General features: G+C 43.0%; 1 pseudogene; it reads left to right on the forward strand.

The window, feature by feature from the left end:
• The first annotated feature begins 2,745 nt into the window (after positions 1–2,745).
• The window catches only part of LOC148475106 (uncharacterized), an 84,703-nt pseudogene continuing 68,126 nt past the window's right edge, over positions 2,746–19,322 (forward strand).

The raw sequence follows: 19,322 nt of genomic DNA on the forward strand, positions 1-19,322 counted from the left end.
CATTCACTTTGCTTTTTGTTAATTGATAAGAATATCAATTTCAGGCCTTGCCTGGAGCAAAATAGTTTTACATTATCAACGTGCCCAGACTAATCAACCAGGTAGAAGAGCAGAAGTACACTCTCTTCTGAGCGTGAAGTGAGCTCGCAGTGCAGCTCCTGGGTGGCTGCTGTTGGCTTTGATGCTGTTCTTTTGTCTAAAGGTGCCCATCCACTAGCAGACATGAAGCCCATAGCAACCAGATTCTAGCTATCATCTTCTAGAAGGTGCTATTTAAATGCTAAGTAGAATCTGATTGGTTGCTATGGGCAACATCACTTTTCCACAGTTCATATTTTGTTTTGTTCTACCGTCTGTTCTCTGGCAACCCCTGTTTAATGTTGGTCTTGGTGTTCTGCAAGTTTCTCAGCGCCTTGCCACCTGGGAGGTCAGCTTTGGGATGTCACCATTGTATATACTCCAGTGTCCCCTAGCGGATGAAGGATAAAATAGGATCTTGGTACTTTCTGATAAATCCCTTTGTACGTTTCCATAGGGGACACTGAAGGCCTTCCCAGCGCTGTTCTTTTCTGCAGTGTTTGGCAAGTTTTCAGCTGCGTCTTGGTTGTCTGCAGCATACAGTTTTGTTGTCTTTTATTGGCTGTACTTGGTCTTGGACCTTCTTAGTTGGTTCCTCCTTCTCCTGGTCTATTTCCTCTGTTGTCTATGCTCTCCATCTCCTCTCGGGCTTGGTTAATCTTAACTGAGGTTGTGCGGGGTATAGAGGGGGCGGAACCAACTACACTTCTAAAAAAATTTTTAAAGTGCCAGGCTCCACTCATCACCCGTCTATACCCCACTGTTTATAGTTCCCTATGGAATCTGAGAAAGGTATTTATCGTTAAGTACCAAAATCCTATTTTTGCTCAGAATTGGCAAATCGGGTAAATCCAACATGTTGGATTTCACAAATGCCCTGGCGTCTGAGGATTGGGGAATTGCCCCAATCCCTCCAGAGGGTGCGAGCAGAAATGCCGGCGCCAGCACCTATCGCACTCCGGAGCAACACTTGAATTACTCTGTCGGGTGACTTCAAAAAGTAGCCACCGGCTAAATAATTGAATCACCCAGCAGGACTCTTGACAACCTGGAGAACATCCCCAGCACTTGGCACAGAGGTAATCGTACACAGCATAAAATTCTTTGATTGGGATACTCACTAGTCAGATTACAACCTGGTGAATATTTAGAGGCACTAAGCCTTGTCGGAGAAACAAAGTACCAACCAATCGGCTTCTAACTGTTACTTTACAGGCTGTGTTTGAAAAATGGCAGAAGCTGATTGGTTGGTACTTTATCTCCGTTCCACTTTCTCTTTCTCTCCAAGGTTTAGTACATTGGTCCATTAATCTGATAAAAACGCAAGCACTGAGGTTCATTTCATACTGCACTGTATACACTTTGCAACAACTTACATTTACTGGGTTCTAATAACCATAACTGACCCTTACTTACTAACCAGACTTTCTGCAGTTGCAGCTGCTGCTATTTAATAGAGGAACAATCCTATATACAGTTCAAATATTTGAGTTTATTCACAGCTTGTTTTATATGTAGAAGCTCATTTAAACTGATATCCTATCTAAGTTTTGGTTCTTTTTACACATACATAATCCTTATACAGGTCTCAGTATCTTTTTGTGACTTATAATTGAATACTGTTTGTATTAATTTGATTATATGGAATTATTTTATATGATTATTTTTCTTTTGAGTTTTTATCTAACAATTTTATAAAGCTTTAATACATTTTTTGGTATTTATTTTCACTGGTCTTTATTCAGGCATCCTAAGGTTTTATCAGTGAAGTCATGTTTATTAAAACTGTTGCTCAGTATGTCAGACAGCATTTACTATTGAGTTAGAGAAGGCTCCTGTCTCTGTAACTGCAATAAAGAGGTACCTGCAAAATATATATTATCACACAAAATCAACGAGACAAATTTTTAGTTTTTAGACTTTATTATGATAAATATCAGGTGTTGCTCACTGACTCTGCTGCCTGCCAGGATGGGGATTAGATGTACGCTGGTCTTGCTCTGGTGAGATTACCCCACACAAGTCCACTTCTTAGACAATGCCATCTTTGCTCTGCTGGCCACTTTTTGGATGGATGGGCATGGATGGGACTCCGCTTTCTGCAGATCTTCTCCTAGTGTATTGATGTCCGACTCTGTCAAACTAGACGATGGTATGATGTCTGTCAGGCTGTTTATGAGCCGGACCAACTGCTCTGACTGCAGAAAGATTTTCATACCTTTAATGGCCTGAAACAACAATGGCTTTATTAGGCGTTTCCTGGCCAGCTTTTTAAATATCATGGCATGATACATTGGCTGAATGCATTGCAGAGGTGTTCGTCTCAGGTGGAGGCAGCTGTGCAGGGCTATGGCTGCGGCATCAGATAACTACTGGTTGTTGCTATGCAGCGTCACAAGCAATGATAGCAAGTGCTCCTTTATGAAACTTTTTATGTGGCTGTCCGGGAACATATAATATTTCTTTAGCAGCTCCCCGTAAAGCCTGATGGTGGCTAGCTGGACCTGTTCATCTGGATGGTTGATGAACCTGATGATGCAATACAAAATATTATCATGTTTGTGGCATGTTTTTGTTGTGTCCACGCTCACAACCTGATAGAGACAACTCAGCACATCCGTCAGCAATTGGGGCGTTGCCTCTCTCAGCTTTTGCAGAAGAGTGCCGATGGCTTCCTCAGAGTATCTGCGGCACCTGAACATCTTCAGTCCAAAAATTAAATGTAAAATAGGGCGAAGAAAACAATTTCAATTTAAATCTCAATTCCAGTCACTGTGACCAACTGTCACCAATAATGGCTGCTCCTGGCTATCTCTCCTATATATAGGGCTGTGAGCTTTTATGACATCACAGGTCTGCATCACTGCAGTACACAACCATATATGGTCTTTCTGCCTCAGAGAGGGTGACACTATAATATATGGTCATACACTACTACAGTATGTTTTTTATGCCTTTAGAGATTGTGAGACACTACCATACAGTATTTGGTTGCACTAATAAAACAGCATAGCTGGTACATACATTACTGTAAGTCTTGAAGCTTGTACACACTAGACCACAGGTTCTCAAACTCTGTCCTCAGGACCCCAAACAGTGCATGTTTTTCAGGTCTCCTCACAGAATCACAAGTGATTATTTTGCTCCACCTGTGAATCTTTTAAAATGTGTCAGTGAGTAGTGACTACACCTGTGCACCTGCTGGGTGACCTGTGTGGGGTCCTGAGGACCAATTGAGAACCACTGCATTAGACGATATGCTCCATGAGCGATATCGTCTAGTGTTTGTCCTTGAACTCCCGGGCAAACAATTTCAGCATACACACTGACCGATATTGTTGATGATATTGTTCAGTGACGTCATGCTGCCACATCCCCAAACATGCATAATCTGACAATATCGGTACATTGGCCTACAAGTTCAGGCGATGGAAGATATCGTTAACGATCCGCAATATTGTCCATACACACTGGACGATCTTGAACAATATGAATGATAACTATATCGTTATCGGCCAATTTATAATCTAGTGTGTATGAGCCTTAAACATAAATTATTATACCGCCATCAGGGGGATACAGGCAGTAAAGCTGTAAGGGGCCCAGACAATGATCATTTTCTGGGCTGCCCCTGGTCACTCACAGCCAGGAACCGTACTGCTGCCGAATTTTGTGACTTGCTCAGCGGTGCAGTTTATGTCGCCAGCGGTAAGATGGTGGGGGCACAGCTTAACGGCTTCTAATTTCTTAATGGTATGCTCTACCAGCTCATACCATGCACCACGGGGTGGGACAGAAGGGAGGGGGCTTGTCGGTTTCATGTTTACTGTGCCTCACAATTTCTGGTGGCAGCCCTGATTATACCATAATATTCCAATACAACTGTCAATGAAGAAACAGTGGTGTTAAAAAGTACATTGATCCCAGTCCTTATATTTGTGACAAATGAGGTGGTAGAGGTGCGTGTGCCAAAATTTCGGGTATCTGTTTTTAGCTAAAATAATACTGCACTTGTTTCTTCTTAACATTTTGTTTTGCTTCCAGCATTTCACAGCGTCAAATATCTACATAAAATTTTATTCAAACAGTACTTGTGTTACAAAAGGAAAGAAATAGCCTTCTCCAATTCCCTTATTGTGTGTGGATAGCAGCTATGGGAAATGATAGAGGTGAATTCCTAACCTATGATGTAGTAGTATAATAACAAAATGTTTCCACAGCACTAAATGTCAGTGTGTTTAGGGCTTGTAACATATGTACCAAATGGTCTTTATAGCCAAAAAAAATAATTGTGTACATTATGTGCAACAAATATCTAAAAATGAAAATTACTATGTTGCCCCAATTTAGCATAAGACAATACCGTAATTGCATCATGAAAATATTAGACTATAAAAGACAATACATTTATTAGTATCTGGAGAGATAGGACTAGTCTGGCTAATATAAAAATGTAAGTAAAATTAAAATAACCGCCTCCCTGACTGACCGTTATAAACAGGATCCTAATCAATAAGGACGACATGCTTAACAAAACACAATATTGTAAATGTCTACTTTCAAAATCAAATACAGCAACCGTATCATCCTTCTACCCATTTTAGATAGCAACTCAAGCCCAATGATTCATTGAGTCCTCTAGATTGTACTGTATCTAACACGTATATCCATTTTGATTCCCTTTGTAGCCGCTTCTGGCCTGGTCATCTCCCCTCACTGCACTGAGAACATGGACAGTAATGCGATACTGCAACGTTGCCATGCTATGTTTAGCCAGAGCAAAGTGATGAGCCACCAGCTATTCACTGGAGCCTGTGTTTAGCGCCGCCCGTATAGTCAAACAGTGTTGAGCCATTCGCTCTTTGAATTGTCTTTCTGTCTTGCCCACATAGTGTTTACCACATGGGCAAGACAGAAGATACACCACAAACTTTGGGCTGTATGTTAACGGAAAATTGATTTTGTAAGTTTTTCCCATATATGGCTGATTAAATCTATCTCCATCTCCAGGGATTAAATACGTGCATGTTTGGCAGCCTATGCATCGGAAACAGCCGTTTCTACATTGTAGAAATGTGCATCAGAGGGACCTCTGTCTGTCACATCAGTTTTGATGACAATATCCCCTATGCTCCTGCCATTCTAGTAGCTAGGCATCAATTTAACACACACACACATACATACATACACATATATATATATATATATATATATGTGTGTGCATGTATATATACACACAGTATATATGTTTCCTATTCAACCAGTGGAACAGAGAAGGAAGGAGGAGCGGGTACTAACAGACTTTCGTACAAAAGCTCCCCTTGCGGGGCACAGTATTTTTATTTACTTGAGGCGATGTGGCCATGCCTCCCGGATTGGGCTTTGTACCCTCAGTATAACCCATGCCCGCCTTATGTCTTTACGGCCTTGTGTTCAACAATTCCATCCAGGGCACTGGGAATCTCCCTGTATCATCTGATCATCAGGTAATTAGCGATCATTAGCATAACAGAAGACTGCGGGCCTGATTCAGAGCCGCTCGTTCGCTCCGAGCGATGTTCGCACATCTGCGCATGGGTTGTAACCAGTCAGTGCGGTCGGAAATCGTGTGCTCGCAATATAGCGAGTGCCTGCTATTTTGAGTGACAGGATGAGGCGTTTGTGGGTGGTAACAGGGGAAGGTGCTTGAAAACGGTGAGTGGAGATCCGAACGCAGGCGTGCCAAACGGTCAAAACGGGCGTTTTAAGGGAGTGCATAATTACTAAAGCAGCGTCATCGGCCACGTCACTTGGTTGTCTTTTAGCCTGAACTGCTCGCATGATTGCGGTAGGAAAATCCAACCACAAGCACTGCGAGCAGTTCATACGCCTTTCGATGTACTCGATTAATCAAATAAATAGCGGAGATGACGTATGATGCGAGCGGCCAAGGGGCGTTTTTTCCAAAATAGTGAGCGCATGTTTCGTTCGCTCGTTCAGATATAGAGGCGTCAACAGACCGCAAAGAGCGAGCGCTTAATTTAAATAGCCAGCCCCTTTTTCTGAACGAGCGTCCGCAAATAGCGTCCGGCTCTGAATCAGGCCCAGTGTTCGTGTTAACCAAATCTACCATCTCTAATAGTTGTATCAAAATAGAATTTAATATATAAAAAACATAGTAACACTAATTGAACACAAGCGCAGTCTTCTGTTATGCTCTATTGTATTTTTGGTTTTGGGAATTACTGCATTATTCCCTTCAATTAGACGGCTGCAGTGTTGGAACCACAGTTATACCTCTTTTCCACCAAAAACCCAGGTCCGACCTGGGTTTTTGGACATGGTTCCAACCCTGGTCAGACCCATTTACACTGCACCTTTGATCTGGGTTACTCCCAGGTCAGCCCTGTTCACACTGAACTCAGGTATGCCCTGCTAAACCTGTGAGGTCATAAAAAGTGGGAGGTGACTGCTCCACAACCACCAATCCGCTCATTTTAGGCATGACCCAGGTCAGATAACCCGGGTTGCACCGTTTACACTGCACCATTACCTGGGTCCAACCCTGGTAGCTACCTGGGTTGGATTGCAGGGTCACTTGACCCAGGTTATTTTTCAGGGACCCTTTTACACTGAGCTGCGACCCGGGTAGACCCAGCAAAAACCCAGGGTTTTGCTCTGGTGTAAAAGGGGTATTAGTGCCCAGTCTGTTTAAGCCCTTCTATTAGCATTCTTTATTGGCAAAACACTAGCAGACTCCGCAGTTAATGTTCAGTGGCATTACACACATGCTTATTCATAGATCCTATACAGTAGTCAGACAGAGTAAAAAGGGTCCACCATAAGATCTAGTTTCAGCTCTTTGTTGAGACTGAAATTATATATTGCATTTAGCGCACACACCATTTTCTACAAGTGAATTAGTTAATTATAAAGATTTAAGGTGCATACACACACGATTTTTTGAACGATAATCGTTAATCAATATCGTTTAATGATAATCGTTTGAAAAAATCGCACTGAGTCAAACGATGAACGATTATTGTTCATGCGCGTTCACGTTTGTAGTTCAGTCAGACTTGTCAACTCAACGATTTTCATTAAGTTAATATGCAAAAATCGTTTGTAGTTCATAAAAATCGTTCATTACATTTAAATGAACATAGTAAATGAACAACTTTAGTAAACTATTTTAGTTAATTTTTTCAAGGTAGAAAATCGTTTACTAAAATCGTTCATTAACTAAATCGTTGTGTGTGTATGCAGCTTTAGAGGTAGTTCTTGAAACTGGGAGCCAAGGGAAATGAGAAGTCTTAAATGAATTAAACTTTATTGAAAATTGTGTATTCTTGTCCATTATACTGTCACCACTTATATGAGCTGCTCCATAAGAGTGGCACTTAGCTTCCTGATATCACTATCAAATAAAAATTACATAGCTAGTTGCTTCAGACCATGTATTGTACAGCCCAGACAGCCTTTCACGCTTGAAACAGCCATTTGCTCCTAAAGTTTTACAGGTGGTTTCCAGGCTGGATTAGAGTTTGGAGGCCTAATTAAAATAATTTGTAGGCTAGTTGGTCTAACACCCTTATCAAAATGCACCTTAGCCTTAAGATACTTTTCCCGGGAAGAAGGACAGGATTTAAATCCCGAAAAGAAGCCCTAAGATCAGCTTGGGCCTGTACTTATAAATGGGCACATTCTTTTATTATATTTAGATATATAAGCGATTTCACCACTGAGGACAGATTTGGCAGCTTGCCAGAAGAGTGAAGGAGAATGTACATGTTGCGTATGAATATATTTTTAGTCCCGCCATTTTGCCAGTAACATATTCAGAAACTTAATAGAATTTGCTCAATAAGAAGGAAACCTCCATGGTCTGTAGTAACCACTATCAACCACAGGAGTAAGTGAGATCCAAATGAATAGGTTCTGTATTAGAATTATCAATCCTGGATATCAATTTATCTGACATTAAGATGTAATCTATACGGGACAAAGTAGCATGAGCTGCAGATAAACAGCGTGGGGTGAAATGTCCTCCATACATCTACCAGTTGTAGATCAGAAGTCAGAGGAATACCTATCGATGGGACATTGTGGGGCCTAGCAGCCGGATGTTGACTCGTGTAATTGGAAGCTACTTGTCACGATCCTGTCTAGTTGTCACCTTTTTGCCTTGAGACTTACCTCTGTCAGCTGCTCCATGGATCTGTGTTTGCAATTCTCCTGGGACATCTGCTCTGGCTGAATCATGCTGGCTGTGATATCTGTGTGTGCAGACTGCTCTCCTAACCAAACTGATTAACCACCTGAACCCTGCTCTGTCTGTGAGCATTGCTAGTCTTAATTGGAATCACAGGTGTGGTCCTGATTCTCAGAGCTGCAGAGATGAATACTCCTTTTGCATGCTGTGTCTTGCTCCACTCTGAATGCCACTGCCAGACCACCTGTCTGCATCCACCAATCGCTGCCAGACTCTTGGTATATAGATCCTCCTCTAATAGCACTCAGTGCTTGAACATCTTGTTACGTTCTGTGGTGTACAACTTGTGCTGTACCTGAGTTCCAGTGTGTCCCAGGCTCCTGCTGGTTCCTAGATCAGTGCTATCTGTATCCACGCTACCAGCTTCTCCACACGGCTCCCAGGCCGCACAAAGTAGCTTCCACGCTACCACTTCTCGCCTACGGCTCCCAGGCCGCACAAAGTAGCTTCCACGCTACCAGCTTCTCCAAGTGACTATCCACGCTACCCGCTTCTCCACACGGCTCCCAGGCCGCACCAAGTAGCTTCCACGCTACCACTTCTCGCCTACGGCTCCCAGGCCGCTCCAAGTAGCTTCCACGCTACCAGCTTCTCCAAGTGACTATCCACGCTACCCGCTTCTCCACACGGCTCCCAGGCCACAACAAGTAGCTTCCACGCTACCATCCGTCTGCAAGCTCATCTACTGGTACCCCGACCAGCTCAGTCTGCCTACCTGCCGGTCCCAGTCCGGTCCCTCCAAGTTCCTTCTGGTCTCATTCCAACCTCTCAAGGTTCCAGTCACTGATCACCCAAGGCAGTTCTCACTGCTACCCACTTCTTTTATTAAAAGAGTTATTCATGTCCCCCATGGTTCCAGTCCAGCCGGCCTCCAGTGTTTCCAGCTCATCACCTGATACAGGTAACCCTCGAGCACCAATTGTGACACTACTAATGAAATCTGGAAAAAGCACTTAGGGGTGAATTTACTAAAGTGAGAGTTTTTAGAAGTGAGTTTTAAAAGTGATGTTGCCCATAGCAACCAATCAGATTCTAGCTATCATCTTCTAGAAGGTGCTATTTAAATGCTAAGTAGAATCTGATTGGTTGCTATGTGCAACATCACTTTTAAAACGCACTTCTAAAAACTCTCACTTTAGTAAAATTTACCCCTTAGAGCAGAGGTTTTCAACCGGTGTGCCGCGGCACACTAGTGTGCCGTGGCCGGATGTGAAGTGTGCTGCGGGGCTGTCAGAGCCACCGGGCACATTTTGCTGTACTTCAGCATCCCGGGCGGCTGAGCTCCTCTGGGAAACTCAGGCGTGACCGGGTAGTGACCTGCAAAGATGCAGCGGCGTGACATCACAGGTCACGCACGCCGCGTTGTCCACTGCCCTCCAGCCCGCTCTGCCAGCCAACGCCCTGCGCCAATCAGCCAGCCCGCGCTCTGTCCAGGCAGGCTCTGCAGCCTGCCTGGAAGCCCGCCCGCACGCGATCCTGCTGCAGTGTGAGTGACAAGGGGGGAAGAAATGTGGGTTTTGTGAGGACCAGACATTTTTTTTTCTTCTTCGTGGGTACCAGCCATAGTTTATTTTTTCGTGGGAACCAGTCATATATGTGCCTATTTAGTGGGGAACAATGTGTTTTTTGTTTTTTTTTGTTTCTGTGGGGCCAGCCATAGGTTTCTTTTTCTGTGGGGAGCAATTCTGTGGGGCGCAATGTGGTATGGTTTTTTTTTTCTGTTAGGCCAGCCAATGTAGTGTGTTTATTATTCTTGTGGGGGCCAATGTAGTGTGTTTATTATTCTTGTGGGGGCCAATGTAGTGTGTTTATTATTCTTGTGGGGGCCAATGTAGTGTGTTTATTATTCTTGTGGGGGCCAATGTAGTGTGTTTATTATTCTTGTGGGGGCCAATGTAGTGTGTTTATTATTCTTGTGGGGGCCAATGTAGTGTGTTTATTATTCTTGTGGGGGCCAATGTAGTGTGTTTATTATTCTTGTGGGGGCCAATGTAGTGTGTTTATTATTCTTGTGGGGGCCAATGTAGTGTGTTTATTATTCTTGTGGGGGCCAATGTAGTGTGTTTATTATTCTTGTGGGGGCCAATGTAGTGTGTTTATTATTCTTGTGGGGGCCAATGTAGTGTGTTTATTATTCTTGTGGGGGCCAATGTAGTGTGTTTATTATTCTTGTGGGGGCCAATGTAGTGTGTTTATTATTCTTGTGGGGGCCAATGTAGTGTGTTTTTTATTCTTGTGGGGGCCAATGTAGTGTGTTTTTTATTCTTGTGGGGGCCAATGTAGTGTGTTTTTTCATAGTCCGCGCACACCGCATCGCCGGATAGTGTGCCTTGGCAATTTTAAAATCTTGTGTAGTGTGCCGCGAGTTAAAAAAGGTTTAAAATCTCTGCCTTAAGAGTATGCATTAGATGCATATAAGTTACAAAACTTAAATCTGTCCCCTAAAATGGTAACCTCAGAAATAACAAACCGACCTGAAGGGTCAGCTAAAGATGTATATATTTGAGGGGCCAGTTGCTTTTTGACCAATGTGACCACTCCACGTTTCTTACAAGAGTAAGCTGCATGAGATAATACAGACTAGCCCATCATGTTGAATTTCTTGTTGTAAAAGTTGTGTTTCTTGCAGCATTACCACGTCCGTTCCCAATTTAAGTATATACCTAAAGACCTTTTTCCTCTTCATAGGGAAATTAATCCCTCCAACATTCCAAGAGCAGATTTTTAAAGTGGCCATTTCAGGTCAGTATTAACAATGAATGAGGCATAATTAACAAACGTAAAGGACTTACGGATGTGCAATAAAATCAATATAGTAAGCATATAATATAGAAAACCCAACAAACCATACTTAAATATATAATATAACATTGGATAGTGCAGTTCTGACATTATCAAACAACCACCAGTAACGGGGTAAAAGTAGAGCCCTAGTCATGTCAGTGTCATACAGGGAAAGGGAGAGATATTGAAAAAGGGGGAAGGTACATAAAGGGTAACAAGAAAAGCAGCAAAAGAAAAAGGGAACAAACTGAACTAAAAAACAAACCCAAGCAGGGAGAATATTCTCATGCAGGCCATTAGGCCACAATTTGGACTTCCGGACTTATACCAAACAATACAAGTAAAGGAGTGAGCGCCTGGATAATGCAATAAGGCACCCCAAATATAATGGAGAGAAAGGGCTCCAAAGACCCGCAGCATTCAAAGATCAATTCACATAACAAAACAATGTAGCATGAGCAATAGACAAATATAATAACTATGTAAAATGACTTAAAGTGTGATATGGACGGACCGTCACCACCACTAGCGACGACAGAGAGAAATGACAAAACAACAAATATACATATGAAGCCACAATAATAAAATATAGCAAAGACACAACCAACTATGTCGTACAATTATTAATAAAGCATACAATACCACAAGACATGTTAGGGGCTATAATAAGCCCATATGAAACAACAGGAACAAAATGGAAGAAGGAACTTGACGATTAATCTTGTCCATACGCGAAGGGGAGGCGGAGGCCAGCCTGTCTTCAGCTTCCTCACGAAGATACGCGGTGGCGTCTTATGGGTTAGAAAAGTCCAAAACCCCTCCTGTAAAAAGACGTTGATGGTCAGGAAACCTAAGAGCGATTCTCTTTGACCAGTGCCACGCAAATTGAAGAAAAAGCTTTCCTGGCTCTGGTTACTTCCGCTGAATAATCTTGGAAAATGAACAGTTTATGTCCTTCCCATACGAGTGAGCGATTACATCTGGATGCCTGTCAAAACGCTTCCTTAGTGAAGAAAGTTGAGACACTTAAATATCGTTTCTCTGGGATGAGTGCCAGAATTGTCATGGGTCGGACCAATACGACGGGCTCGCTCCACAACCATGCCCTCGCAAGCTTCACGAACCTTCAACAAGTCCGGAAGAGAATGGTGGTAATAAAGCGTATTAGAGCGTCTCCTTTAACAGATTCTGGAATGCCCACAATTCTTAAGTTATTCCTCCGCGAACTGTTCTCAAGATCATCCACTTTGTTAAGACTCTGCAATGCTGCTTATAAAATGACTCATATTGTTGCTTTAAAGTCCAAAACGTCATGAAAAGTCTTGCCAAGCTTGATCTCATTTTCCTGGACTCTGGGCCTGATTCAGACCCGCTCGCAAGCGGGTTGATGGCCAGGCATTGCTCACGTGCGAGCCCCGGAGCGAGTGAGAACTTCACTCTCTCTGGGGCTCGCTACAAACGGGGCGGCTGTCAATGTTGATCGACAGCTCGCCCCGTTTTGTAGGCGGGTCGGGGGAAGGCTTGCCAAACGGAGGTGTTCCTGAAGGAACTCCTGCCGTTTGGGGGCGGTCCTACTGACATCACGAGTGCTGTCCGTAGTGAGCTTCCAGCTCTATTAGAGCCGGAAGCTCACTGGGGCTTGCGGCAGATGAAACCCTACCAAAAGGGTCTCGTCGCAAACCCCGATGGTCGCGACAATCACCTGGCCACTCGCAAAAGCTGTTGGTGGTCACCCACAGCTTAGCGTGCGGCCAGAAGGCCACTCAAAAAAAAAAAAAACTCCCATTAGACCTGCGAGCGGGTCTGAATCAGGGCCTCTGTGGGTTAGTTGTACAATATCATCATTAACCTCCAGCAGCTTCTGCTTAAAGGAATCGGCCTTCTCCTGCATGAGGAGCCATGGTGTCTTTAATAGCCCTCACATTGTCGGCATAAGAAGCCAGAATGCCTGGCTGTATCTCTCCATTGACTTGCATAGAGGGTGAGGAAGGGGCTGAGGAGGAGGCAGGAGAGTGCTGAGGGAGATGGAGCCGCGGGTGCCATGGCCGCCATCTTGGATCGGTGCCCATCTCTTTCCAGGTGCTGGCACTGCGATTTGCTGGGCATGAGATGGGGAAAATACTTATCCATACACTGAGGAGGTATTCCCCTATGAGGTGATGTATTCGGTCCGGCCGAGAAGGCCCGAAAACAGGAGGTACAGTATGCTGCGGCTAAGCTGGAGCTGTATCAAGCTACAGCCATCTCCGTTGGGGGCGGGGCCGTAAGTCGGGTTGCAACTATTACAGGTATCGATATAACTCATCAGTGTTTGGGGCATTACTGGTAATACTGTAGATTATTTTATTTCAGCTGGCTACAGAAACCAGCATACGTAATTTATAAAACTGTCACATGGAGTGTCCTGATTCCATGTTTTCTATGAGTCATTTGCCTATTTAATATTTGTTTTATATTAGATCTTTAAACAATTGTATTTTTGCATCAGTAACTGAAGCTTACTTGTAACTTTTATTGCTTTGAATATTTTATTCTTGTGTGGGTATTGGATACTGTTAAATATAGACTATTATTGTAAGAAATAATATATCTAATTTGTTAAAATATCCTAAGAATACTACAATCACTAGGTATTCGGGACACTGTCCTATCCTGGTCCTCATCCTAATTATGAAATTGCACTTTCAGTGTTTGTTTCTCTGGAGTCTTTGAGAGAGAATGTGGGTCAGGATTTATTATTTTAAAATAGGAGTAATCACTGAATGATTGAATAATGATGGAGAGATACCAGTAGAAACAAAGATTACAGATCTTAGTTAAGGTTGGGATAAGCACATGAAACAGGAATTTCACTGATTTGTGAGGGTATATAATCAAGAGGAGTGGTGTTAGAGTAGGAAGGTAAAGAGAAGGTAGATATTCTTTATTTGTTGGATAAAATGAAGAGAAGTTGCCAGGAGGTTCCATAAAGGTATTAACAAGGTATCTGGCTGTGGAAAATTACCAATGACATACTCTGCCAAATCCAGGAGCCACTTCTCCATGCTCTTCCTCCTGGACCTCACACCGTGGATCTCCCTCTCCTGCTGCGCACCCTCCAGACCAATTACCTCTTTGATATTCGTCTCTACTGGTTTACCTCCTACCTCGCCAACCGCTCATTCTCTCTTTGCCTCTGATTCCATCTCCCTCCATTCATCCTTCAGGTGGTCGTCCTGCAGGGCTCTCTTCTTTTCTTTGTATAACTCCTCCCTGGGTGAACCAGTTCCTTCGGCCTCCAGTATCAACTCTGTGCCGATGACACTCAATCCTACCTTTCCTCTCCTAATCCCTCCAATTGCTTCTCTGCTATTTCCTCCTGGATCTCTGTGTGCTATCTCAAACTCAGCATGGCCAAAACTGAACTCTGTCTTCCCTTCCTTTAGAGTCCCCACCCACCAACATCTCTTTCACTGTTGACAACACCACTATCTCCTCTTTCCCATTTCCACTGCCTGGGGGTCATTCTTGCCTCGCACTCTTTCACCCCCCCCACATTCGTCCTATCATTTCCAGCTCCGCAACATTGCTCGCATCAGACTATCGTCCGCTTACTGATCATTTCTCGTCTCGACTACTGCAACCTTCTACTTACTGGCCCCACTCCCATCTTGCTCCTCTCCCATCTGTACTTAATGCTGCAGCTAGACGTATCTTCCTCTCCTGCCGATCCACATCTACCTCCCCTCTCTGCCAAGCCCTACACTTTCTCCTCTCCCCTACAGAACCTTCTTCAAACTCATCCCTCATGTTTAAGGCCAGTGTTCTTCCTAGAATTTTACAAAGCTGGGCGGTATGAGGCAGCCGCAGAAGGGGGGGCACCGTCCACCCTCATCCCCTCCCACCCACGGCAAGGCGGCCCCTGGGCAGGAGAGGGGGAGGCTGTGAGTCCGCAATGCCTGCAGCGTGCCTTTGGGGCAGGATGGGCCCTACTCATTGAGCACTTCTGCCCACAATGCCCTCTGCTGGCCAATGCCAACGCACTCTGGGAGCCGGACGGTGTTAGAAAATTGCCGGGCTGAGCGGCCATCAAAAAGGTCCTGAGAAAAAAAACTGAAGGCCCTCTCCAACTCCTCTGCTCCTTACATCTCTAACCTCCTCTCCCTACATACTCCCACCAGAACCACTCCGGTCGGCCAATGACCCTCTCCTTTCCTTCACTCTGGTTAATACCTGTCATTCCCGAATCCAAGATTACTTGCGTGCTACCCCCTATTACTGGAATGTTCTCCCTTGTTCCATCAGACTGTCCCATAGCCTGCATAGCTTCAAACTGGCGCTGAAAGCCCACCTGTTCATAAAAGCATACCCGCCCACTGCTTAACCATGTTGCCATAAAGTTTACCTCATCCTTTCATTCTCCAACTCCCAAACTGTTGCTACCTGCCCTCAGCCCCCCTGTATCAATTGTTCGTCTCCCCGACCTTTTAGTTTGTAAGCTCCTATTAACCGGATCCTCCTGTCTCATCTATTAATCTTGCTCACCAGCTACACTTGTTTACCTCCTCTTCCTCGGACTATGACCGGCATTCCACCTTATCTTTTTCTTTTGTTCGTATCATCTTGCAGTGGTTCTAAACCTGTTGGTTATGCCTCAGCATATGGGTACAGGTTTCAGCTTGTAACTACTATTCCCCTTGCCCCACTGCCATCAGTAACCATATTGAGAGTTGTAGTATTATTTGTTAATTGTATAGCTTATTGCACTGTACTGTTACTATGTACTGTCATATTTGCCATGCTGCGGATAATGTGGTACCCTATAAATAAAGCTTAACAACAATATATTTCATGTCAATTTTTGTCTTTAAAGTAGGAAGCAAGATCTTGAGCACTAGTGTTGGTTGGTGGGTTTGCAGTGGGAGGGGTGAGTAGAGATTTAAATGTATTAAGATGTTTGGGGTTACAAGTTTGGGCAGAGATTGAACGCATGCTTGTTTAGCAGTGTCCAGAGCATTTCTATAGGAGTTGTAGATAGCTTTATATGTCAGAGTCATGAGAAGTACAAAATGTATGCCAATTACTTTTTGCTTTGCTCGAAACAGCAGCAATAATTTAAAGAACTGATAACCAAGATAGATGTTAGAGAAAACAAGGGGTTATAGTGCTTAGTGCCAAATTACATACATAAAATAAACTATAGTGAGGCTGCCACCTTAGTATTATGCTTGTTCAAACATACAAAATATAAAGACAGAGTAAAATGCAAAAAATTGATGCATACCATATCAGATTGCGAATATGTTCAGGGGAAAGGAAGAACAAACTTCCCATCGAAATATTCCAGAAAAATCAAATGTCAGAAGTAAACTAGTCAGTGTAATACAGCACAATAACATTAAATTCTTTGCGATCAGGGCTATTCGTATTAATCGTACTAGAAAACCGAATATATCTGGCACATAAAAATATGTTTTAATTGCATCAGGGATAGGGGATCTCCTCCAAATGATCAGATCTTCTGTTGCGGCTTCTACTGCAAAATAATGATGCTGCAGTCGATGGGCTGTTTACGGCTGCAGCTCTAATTCGTCGTGGTGCGCACAACTCTATAGTTTCTCAGAATGTACAAAGGTATTTGGATGCCTGAGTCAGCGAAACTGCTTCTTGCGATGCAGTCACTTGACACGTCCACTGCCTCGCGCCACCCTTCCCTGTCACCGCCGAAAACACCTATTGGAACTGGATGGATTTCCATGCAGTTCCGATCTGCGGGCAACGGCAGTAGCTATTGGGACGCATGCCCAGAAGTAAATATCTGCCACTTGCATCCACCTCTGAATCAGGCCCATAGTGTAGTATGATGGAGAGTGACCACCCCACTTCGAAGAATGAAAAGCATTGTACCTGAGCTTATTAATTATGAAGGATATATCTTAAGGCAGTGGTTCCCAAACATGATCCTCAAGGCACCCTAACAGTCCAGGTTTTAAGGATATCCATGGCAGAATACAGATGGTTAAATTAAAATGACTGGGGTACTAATTAATCTTCTGTGCTCAGTTATGGATATCCTTAAAACCTTGACCATTAGGATGCCTTAAGGACCAAGTTTGGGAACTTCTGTCATAAGGTTTTTATTGGACTTAAGTAAATCTCCATCTTGGAATCTTTAGTCATCTTCCAATAAAGGCAACAGGTATAGTACCAGATATATATTCTTATAATGGTGAAGAAAACGATCCGTACCACTGAAGGAACTAGGTGAATCTGATGCTAGTGGTTGCTGCCTTCTTGTAAGAAAGGAGAAGGTTCCAATACCTCTCGTGGTGACTTTGGAATAGGAATGGTCTTTTTAGGTGCAGGTTCTAACGATTAAGAGTCAATACCACTTCTTATAAATCTCTTCACATTTATTTTAAAGTTCTTTGCAGTTGGTTCACACCCCCACAGGTGGCAGGCAAAACAACGTCTTGCATATGGATGAAGAATAGCATAAACTGGTTACGCATTTCACAGGTATGCTGCCCACTTCTTCAGACTTGTTTATGCCAATGTTTCCCAAGTAATGTCCTTTATGTGCAATAGATGGAGAACTGTGAGATCAGTGCGGCAGCTTTCCATTCTCTTAGTGTCTAGTGTTCAAATCACAAGCCAAATAAAAGTATTTTGGCTTGTGATTTAGTCACTAAGGACCGGATTCAATTAGCCACCACGTGAGGAAGAGAGTGGTTTACTTTTTGGGTAGTCATCAACATTAAAGTCAATACAGAGATTACCTTTACTCTTACATGGAGAACAATAGCAGAAATAAATCAAAATAACGATAGAGCATGGGTACTGGCTATTTATATAGCATAAATATTTATTTTTCTGCATTCCCAAAAATGAAAAGTGTCATTATCCCCCCTGCACTTCACAAAATGACCCCTTTTAACGAGCAGCCTACGTGTTTCCTTTCTGATTGGGGTTTATACTACAAATTAATTTCATATGTACTTCTTGTAAAGCAGCATAGGTTAGATTTTCTGTGTTTTATCATAGTATTTTAGCAACTTATCAGTGTTCCTTATTAGGAAGTAACAATCCCCAGGCCACGTATTAAAATACAGCAATATCAGGGAAGCCAGTGCCTCAGTGTGCCTTACTTGTCAACCATAAAAGTCTAGATAAGAATTTTTGCTCTGAGGCAGATTTTCTGCGAGGTTCCATCAGCCAATACTACACTTGTTATCTAGGCAAATCTTAATTGTTTTTGTTCACGTCCCATAGGTGTGAGCAAGAAAACAAGCAAGGTTTTTCTCCTGTAATTAATTTGGAACATTCATTATCTGAATGAATGCACTTCCATCCAAGTTCTGAAGGTGGTGCCAAACCTAAAGAAATGCCTAATATATTCTTCATACATATAGCATACATTGGTGGATCATAAGGGCTGACAGAGTGCATGGTGTGACTGTAAGATTTGTTTTGGCGGGATGTGGATATTTCAAAATGTTTGTGTAGCCGGAAGGAAGATAGATGTACCTAGTGATAATTTATAAAACCCATAATTAATGCTTGCCAGGTAACACCATATGTATGTGCAGATATTTAGATTTTTATTTATAATAGATGCAATGAAAAGGAACAGCACTCCAGAATTAAGGTGCATAAACACAGTGGTGTATTTGCAAATTCTGCAACGTTTTGGTCCCTTTCATGATTTGTTTGCATAGCTTGAAAAAGAACCTGTGTCCTTTTTCGTTCCATCTGTTTTAAAATCTATTTGTTCTGTGGAGTGCCAACCTCTAAAAATCTATCATGTGTGTAGGCATAATTTGAGAAATGATAGTACAGCCATGGCCAAAAGTTTTGAAAATAACACAAGTATTGGTTTTCACAAAGTTTGCTGCTTGTGTTTTTAGATCTTTTTGTCAGATGTTACTATATACTGAAGTAAAATTACAAGCATTTCTTGTAAGTGTCAAAGGGTTTTATTGACAATTATGTTAAGTTTATGCAAAGAGTCAATATTTGCTGTGTTGACCCTTCTTTTTCAAGACCTCTGCAATTCGCCCTGGCATGCTGTCAATCAGCTTCTGGGCCACATACTGACTGATGGCCGCCCATTCTTGCCTAATCAATGCTTGGAGTTTGTCAGAATTTCTGGGTTTTTGTTTGTCCACCCGGCTCTTGGGGATTGACCACAAGTTCTCAATGGGATTAAGGTCTGGGGCGTTTCCTGGCC

The sequence above is a fragment of the Taudactylus pleione genome, unplaced genomic scaffold (genome assembly GCF_031769625.1).
Source record: "Taudactylus pleione unplaced genomic scaffold, aTauple2 ptg000778l, whole genome shotgun sequence".
NCBI lineage: Eukaryota > Metazoa > Chordata > Amphibia > Anura > Myobatrachidae > Taudactylus > Taudactylus pleione.